The 8,557-nt window shown below is 49.6% G+C and overlaps 1 long non-coding RNA gene across 1 annotated transcript in view; it reads right to left on the reverse strand.

The window, feature by feature from the left end:
- Positions 1-442: 442 nt before the first annotated feature.
- LOC114005392 (uncharacterized) overlaps positions 443-8,557 on the reverse strand; it is a 9,052-nt gene continuing 937 nt past the window's right edge. Inside the window, exons 2-3 of the long non-coding RNA XR_003547252.1 lie at positions 3,000-3,112; positions 443-1,382 (exon numbers count right to left, since the gene is read on the reverse strand). This is a non-coding gene — a long non-coding RNA (uncharacterized LOC114005392). The remainder of the gene's footprint in view (positions 1,383-2,999; positions 3,113-8,557) is intronic.

Consider the following 8,557-nt stretch of genomic DNA (forward strand, 5'->3'; position numbering starts at 1 on the left):
ACGTTTCCTGCTTGGGAACAGATGAGTAAGCAGAGGATGTCTCTGGGTTAGATCTGGAACTCCATGTCCCAGGTACTGTGGGCACTCCAAAGGCACTTTAGTAGGGAACACTACTAAAGGGGAAGGGTGTGCTCTGGCTCCAAAGCCAGAAGTCTTGCTCCCAGGGGCCTGTGCGTATTTGTAGTCTGAAGTGCTGCTGGAAGTCTGGCTTACAGAGGCCTGTGGGTGATGCAGTAGGATGCCACAACTGGAAGTCCCTCCTTCCCTCGACGAGATCTATGGGTACTGTAGTCTGAAGCTATGACCAGAAGTCCCCCTCTGGCCCCCTACTCCAGGACACCTTATGCCCAGAGTACTGTGGGAAGTGTAGTCTGGCTCTACACGCATAACTCTAAGAGCAGGGGAGGAGGGAAGACTTGTATTTGGACCCATGAACCAAGAACTGCCATATCCCAGAGGCTGGTGGTTTACTTAACTTCATTGATTAAGTGGGGGTCATGGTCCAGAGCTCCACCAGGAAGTCTACCTCCCTCCCGGTGGCCATTGGGAGATGGGGTCTGGCATGGGGCTTGGAGGCCTTCCTCCCAGAAGCCTCTGGGATAGCTGTTCTCCTGCCTTTCCCTGACCCCTGCCAGTCTCACGGAAACTTTTGGGTACTCCAGATGGGTGCTGTGCCCCCAGAGGGACCTTTAGGGAGCATTGCACCTGACAACATCCCTTGCAGAGGCTTCTATGAGGCATAGTCTGGTGCCGCACCTGCACGTCTTCTTCTTGGAGGCCTATGGGAAGTGCAGTTCTTGAGCTGCAGGGGTGAGCTCACCCTGATGGCCCACTGGGCCCAGGTCTCATTGGTGAGACATCTCGGGCACACAACAGAAAGAGAGGTGGACACCCCCATGATACTGGCATTTTACCTTGCCTGTTTTCCATGCAGCTTTTGCTGTGGAATTTGTGCACTAAACAGGCACAGAGGTAGGGAGGGGTGGGACAAAAACCATCCCCTTACCCCAGGAGAAATGGCTTTGTCGTGACTCCTTCTCCTCCTCCGTTCTGCTCTTGGTGGATGTTAAGCATGTGATCTCCAAGCTGGAGGTCTGAGACAAACCTCATGCTTGGCCACCAAGGAGGTAGCACCTGAACCTCCTTGCGACCCACTGGCCCAGGGCTGTGAATTCTCAAAAGGACAGCTGAGGCTTTGATGCCTCCCCTCACCAACAAGAGACTAAAGCTCATGGCTCAGAAGTGGGACGCCAGGGGCCAGCATGTGGTGGGCATGGTGGTTAAGGGCACCGGACTCCTTTATGGGAGAACACGGTCCAGGTCCTGGATGTGGTGGCTTACTTTCTCGTTTTCTCGCTCTTGTTCTTCTGCTCTGTCCCTCCCTGGTAGAATTGAAAGAAATTGATGAAGTTAAGTAAACCATAAATCATTCTAAAAAAACAACCAACCAACAAAGCTAGGGTGAGGGGAGGAAAGAGGAACCCCATATCCCTGGGTACCATGGGCATTCCCAGGACATTTTAGTAGGGAATACTGAGGTGTCAGGGAAGGGTGTGTTCCAGCCCCACAGCTGGAATTCTTCCTCCTGGGAGACTGTGGGTATTGCAGTCCAATGTACTGCCAGAAGTCTCACTCCCAGAGGCCTGTGGGTGATGTAGTAGGATGCCACAACTGGAAGTCCTTCCTGCCCCCGCCGAGATCTATGGGTAATGTAGTCTGAAGCTATGACCATAAGTCCCCCACTGGCCCACTATTCCTGGATGCCTTCCACCAAGAGGACTGTGGGAAATGTACTCCAGTTCTACACACATAACTCTAAGGACTGGGGAGAAGGTAAGCAGGCTCCGTGATCCCATCTTCTACTCGGACACTATGAACCACAAACTGCCATATCCCAGAGACCCGGGTGCAGGGGTGGGAAGGGGTGGGAGATGTGATCCGGCCCTCATCTGGGAGGCTACTGCCTGGTGGCCACTGGGAAATGGAATCTGGTGCAAGGCACAGAGACCTTCCTCCCTGAAGCCTCTGGGCTGGCTGTTCTCCTGCCATGCCCTGACCCCCGCCAGCCTGACCTCAAAGAGACCTCTGGGAACTCTGGACTGATGGGGTGCCATGCCATGCTGCACCCCTGGTGAGACATCTAGGGGGTCCCCGCTCTTGCCAGTCATCTGGTGCCCCACCCACACATTTTCCCCTCAAGTTTCAGGGATGGGCTCCCCCTGACAGCACACTGTGACCCGAGAGTGGGAGGGGTTTCCGGCACTGCCCAGGTCTTGTCAGTGAGACATCTCAGGCAAGCAGTGGGAAGAGAGACAGACATCACCCCAATACTGTCACCACTCCAAAAATGATCGATAATGATTCTGTCACCTCCTGTGGCTGATAAGCACACTGGCTTCTCCTATCACATCCCAGACAGTCCGTACACATGGACACCTCACTATCGAACTGGGCACCTCTGGCGCCTCTAGCTGGTATGTCTTGGGGTCACCAGAAAGGCTGGAATGGTGAGAAATACCCCCGCCCCCAGGGAAAAGCGCCACACCACCGAAGCTGCTCTCACATCCCCCTTCCCCAGACTGACAAAAGAACTACATGGTAAGAATCCCCTCCTGCCCATGTGATGACAGATGTCACGTGAGCCAGATACTGGGGCATGGTACAGCATGGTCCATGAGCCACAGAGATGACAGACGTGAGGGAGGCAAGAGACCAAAGGCCACACAGTATGTGATGGTCCATTCATGTGGCCCATCTGGGACAAACGGATCCAGGGAGAGTAAGCAGATTCACAGTTCGTGGCTGGGGGTGGGAAAGAGACTCCTTGAGGTTGCTGAATTTCCTTTCAGGTCAATCAAAGGCTCTGACCTAAACAGATGGCTGGATGACAGTGCTGATGTGGTTAAGTCCAAGGAATTGGATCCTTACCAAAGGTTAGCATGGTGACATGTATGGTGAATAAATTTACATAACAAAAAAAGAAAGCAAAAAAAACTTACCGGATTGCTAATTCCACAGAGGAAAGACTCATCCCATGAAGGACTTGGGGCAAATCTGCAGCTTCCTGGAACTGTGCCCCCTCCACTGACACCAGGGGCCACCACGCCAAGACCTGGGTAGAAACGACGCTTGATTGTAAACTGGCACATCCAGCCTCAGATGGCAGAGCACCAAGTACCTGCCACTGGACCTCAGAGATGTTGGCCAGGGCAGCAATAGGCTCAGGTCCCCGATGCCCTGGCCTCAATGCAAACACCAAAATGCACACAGCTCAGAGTGTGTTCTGCCACCAAGGAGACCAGCAGGCCTCCTCACATCCCAAGACATCAATCCTATGCTGCCTACGAGGTGCAGGAGACTGGAGGCAGGGGCTGGGTGGTGGGAGGGCTCCCCAGAGCATCTGCACGTCAGAGACAGAAGACAGCCTGGGCCTGAGAGACAGCCAGAAGGGAAGCATTCAGGAGGGGGTTGAAAGCAACCCCATTCCTGGACAGAAGGCCACAGGGACTGCACGGTCAGCCGGATGGGGCTCCGGGCATGGGCCATTTCCCAGGATGTTGGATGACATTCTGCAATCCCACGTCTCCTCTGACTACCAAGTGTGTACTAGCTATTGACCTAGTGCCAGGAATAGAACCTACAAAGAACATCATGTAGCTTGTCCCTTATCCTTTATAGCTAAACTCACCAACCACTCGTCTGATTTAATTTGGAATAAACGGGCTCTGCTCTGGGGCAGTTTGACTTCTGCTCCAAGAGAAATTCGGCCCTCTGCTCTCACTGTTCCCCTGTCTCTCTTCTCAATCTTTTGCAACACCCTACGCCCGAGCCTTGAATGTCTCCCACCTGCGGGAGAAACAGACCACCCCACACCCAGCTATAAAGGGAAGGGTGTGTCCACGTCATCCGGTCACCCCAGCCCTGAGCCCCACATGCCCAGACATGTGGTTCTGGTCCTGCCACTTGAACCCTCCCCTCTCTGTCTGCCTATGAGGCACGTCTGGGTACCGGGCTGGGGCAGGAAGGTACCAGCTATTCACCAAATGGCAACCAGTCACCAAAAGCCAGGTGGTGCCCTCTGTTGGGTGCCAAGAAGCCCCTGTGCTTGCCAAGGTGCTGACCAGAATGAAGGAGGAGCTGGGGCTTCCTGGGGCAGAAGGTGGCTCTGGAACTTTTTCTGACGGTCTTGGACCCTGTGGGAGAGGGCTTGTCGGTCAGCTGAGGCCCAGTGCCCCACCTTGGCCATCCGGGTGATGTGGGAGGCGGCCCAATGTTCAGGTGGTGTCCAGAGCCCTCTCCTGGCCTTTGGGGGGCATGGAGCGCAGTAAAGGTCTAGCCTCACCGAGGAGGTGAGGACAATCTCCCCTTAAAATCTGTGGGGGTTTCTGCAGTGCCTCTTTCAGTAGCACTTGCCAGAGGCCCCCTCTCAGTCATGCCATGGGAGGAAACAAATTCAGGTTGCCATTTGGCTATTGGCCTATGCTAGGAAGAATCCTGAGATCTAAGAGAGGACCAAGGTGCTCTGGGTACAGCTGCCTGAGGTCACTGCCGCAAGAACCACAAGGTGACACCACTGGACTGAGGAAGGGTCTCTGTGACTCTAGCTCACTGGCTGATCCAGACGGGACACTGCCAGCTGAGGTCAAGCAAGGCCAGAGTTGATGACATGGCAGTGAATTCACATCGTCTAGATGATACTGATGCCTTGTAGAACATCATCAAGAAGAAGACTCTGTAAAACCAATCATAATCCATTAACATTCTGATGACAAATGCATTCTTTGTGACTGGATTGATTATTCCAAAAGTGCCTTTTCTTTTTAAAATATTTTTCAAAGAATACTTTAATTTTGTTTACTGATTAATTTATTTATTAGTTTGTTGGTTCATTGTAATTTTCTTAGAGAGGAAGAGAAATAGAGAGGAAGGGATGAAACAAGCCACCAGGTCTGAAGGATTTGAACTGTGGTCCACCATGTAGGAGTCTGATACCCTTAACCACCAGGCCACTCTGCCAGCACCCCAAAATGCATTTTCTTTGTTTCTGTGCATACTTATGGTAGTAAAAGAACATATGATATTTCACTGCAAATATCATATTCAAAGAAAGAGAGACGATGAACAGGATCTGTTACCAAGGGGACCAGCAGGTAGTGTAAAGGATACATTGCCATACTCCCACATAGTCAGGCATGGTTTGAGTCCCAGACTGGGTGATTTACAACTCACACTGGGCACATATTCATGAGTGCCCAGAATCCCAAGAGGAGAAGAGAGGAAAGGAATGGTGGTGAGGTTATGCCCTCTCCCCCAGGGACTGGGGGTATTTTCCCTGCTTTCTGTCTCCCTGTCTCTCTCTGCCTCTCCAGTTAGCAAGCAGAACCAATAGTATATAAAAAAGTCTCTCTGAAACAAACACAGTCTCTCTAAAACAAACACAGAAGCAAAACTGGTGGATCCCATATGGTCAACCACACCATATGAATCCTGATCACGACTGCTGGAGAGACATACCAAGCACGTACGTGTGCATTTCCAGAATCAAGGAGTCTAACAGAACTTATGCAAATATACATTCACCTAACCTTGAACCAGCTGAAAGAAATCAGAAGAGGTATAAATACATGCAGAGAAATTCCTTGTTAGAGATGAGGATGCTCATTACTGTTAAAAGATGATATTTCTAACCCAATCTACAGACTCGGCAGCATCCCAATCAAGTTCCCAGCAAAGGTATCAACAAACAAATTATATCCTGTAGAGGTTTTTGCCTTAGGGTGTGTATATGCTTGCTGGGGTTGAGAGGGAGAGGGGGAGAGAGACAGATAAGAGGGAAAATGAGAAATTCCCCCCCCCTCAGGGTCAATGGACACACCGAAATCCCTTCTTCTCCGTTCTCCTCCTGGGATCTTGGGCACACACACGGCCAGTATGATTTTGAAGCCACTGGCTCTGGGACTCAAACCACAGTTTGCATGTGGGAGTGCAGCGATGTAGGCATTACTGCTGGCCACCAGGGTCAATTGTTTCTTAAATTTTATTCATTTCCTCCATGAGACACAGAGACACAAAGAGAAAGGCATCCCGATAAAGGTCCTCACGCCCTATCCACCTCCAGCCTCAGCCAGGCCCTGCACACCCCCACTTTAAGCCAGAAAAAAGCCTCTAGGACCCACATCACACCTCATTGAGACCAGAGCACAAAACTCTGTAACCCAGAGCACCAAACTGTGACCCTCAGCATACACCACTGAGACGCAAAACTCACTGACACCAAGAAAAAAGTTCATTAAGAACCACAATGGATGTACTGATGCACAGAGCACACCCTACTTTAAGACAGAAAGCAGCCTCTGTGATCCACAGCACACCTACCTGTGACAACAGAGCAAAACACTGTAACCCTCTGCACAAAACTGTGACACTCAGCACACCCCAATTACCCTCACAACTAAAAGAGACCTTGAGAAAAATTCATTGAGACCCACCATTGGATGTATTGATATCTAGTTCACACCCCAATTTAAGCCAGAAAAAAGCCTCTAGGACCCACAGCACACCTCATTGAGACCAGAGCCAAAACTCGGTAACCCAGAGCACCAAACTGTGACTCTCAGCAAACCCTCAGGGATGCAAATCTCACTGAGACCTAAGGAAAAATTCATTAGGACCCTCAATTGGATGTACTGATACACGAGCACACCTCACTTTAAGCCAGAAAACAGCCTCTAAGATCGACAGCACACCTACCTGTGACCACAGCACAAAACACTGTAACACTCAACACAAAACTGTGACACTCAGCACACCCCACTAACACTCACAACTAGAAGGGACCTTGAGAAAAATGCATTGATACCCACCATTGGATGTACTGATATATAGTGAACACCCAGTTTAAGCCAGAAAAAAGCCTCTAGGACCCACAGCACACCTCATTGAGAACACAGAACACTCTGTAACCCAGAGCACAAAACTGTGACACTCAGGATAAAAGCTGAAACACAAATCTCACTGACACTGGGAGAAAAATTCATTGAGACCCACAATTGGATGTACTAATACAGACAGAACACCCCACTTTAAGGCAGAAAACAGCCTCTATGATCCAAAGGACACTGACTTGTGACCCCATCACACAACATTGTAACCCTCAGCACAAAACTGTGACTGTCAGCAAACCCCACATAAACTCACAACTAAAAGGGACTTTGAGATAAATTGATTGAGACCAACCAATGGATGTACTGGTATCTTGTGCACACCTCACTTTAAGCCAGAAAAAAGCCTCAAGGACCCATGTCCCGACCCACAGGACAGTCAAACAGGTTTCCTGGGGGAGGGAGTGAGAGAAGGGACACATGCACATACACAGAGTGGAGACAATACGAGATGCTAATCAAGTCTTCTGTTTATTGAGGAAGAATTACGAGCTTATATACATGCTGGTGGGCACTGATTGGTTGCCTAAAATGCAAATGAGATAGAACAGTATGAGCCAATCCTTGATGTGGGTGGATCTCTCCTGTTGCCTAGAAACCCAACCATCCCCAGGAAGAATGGTTGGTCACATGATTTCTGAGAAACGGTTTGCTCAGTGAGGAAGTGAAACCTAGTGGTTTCCAAGATGGTGGATAGCTCTCAAGATGGTGGACAGCTCAAGATGGCTTCCATATGCAATACCCTCCACATGTTCCCCTTTTTTATTTTTTCAAAGAGAGGAGAAAAACCTGGGGGAATCATGCCTGTCTTAGGTTGGAGTCATTTTTTAGAGCCACACGTCCATCCTTACCCACCATTGGAGAATCTCATTGTGATGATGGATTTCCTGTCTTAGGTGGGAGGACTGTACAGCTGTTGGGCTCAGACTCTCTCACCCATCTTTGGCTAACCAATTCAGTGCCTCAGGCAGGAGCACAATTTAGGCTCCACGGTACTCCATCTCCAAGTTGTGGTAGTGGACTTGGATAGGCTGCATTTTTATGGAATTAATCTGTTGTTTAAGGAATGCCATGAGCTAATTGAAAAGTATAGGCCCCAAAGAACAAACAATCAGAAGGTCCAAAAGAGGACCAAGCAAGGGGAGTAAAAATGGGAGAAGTCTGTTCCATGTGGTCCATAAGGGGTTGTCGGTAAGTTGTTTTCTACAATGAAGAAGATCTTCTTGTAGTTGGTTGAGCTTGTCATGAACTATGTCGGACTTGTTGACATAAAAGCAGCAGCATTCCTGTAAAGCAAGACAGAGACTCCCCCTGTTCTGCCAAGAGGAGGTCTAACCCTTGTCTGTTTTGGAGTACTACTTTTGTAAGGGAGTCTAATTAGTCCTGAACAAAGGTAACAGTGGAACCCAATTTTCTGCCACTGAGTCAACTATAGCTAAAGTATATGGAGCTGTAGCTCCATATTGAACAACTGCTGTTTTAATTTTTTTATAATGTTAAAATCAAAGCCACGTACGTGGTGCCATGCTTGCCCTTGTTGATCACTGATTTCTGTTGCCGGGAAGGCTTCCCATTCCTCAAAGTTCATTGATGGTTGTCGTATCTGAACTGGTTTA

This window comes from Tupaia chinensis, unplaced genomic scaffold (assembly GCF_000334495.1).
Source record: "Tupaia chinensis unplaced genomic scaffold, TupChi_1.0 Scaffold143732_1, whole genome shotgun sequence".
In the NCBI taxonomy this organism is placed as follows: domain Eukaryota; kingdom Metazoa; phylum Chordata; class Mammalia; order Scandentia; family Tupaiidae; genus Tupaia; species Tupaia belangeri.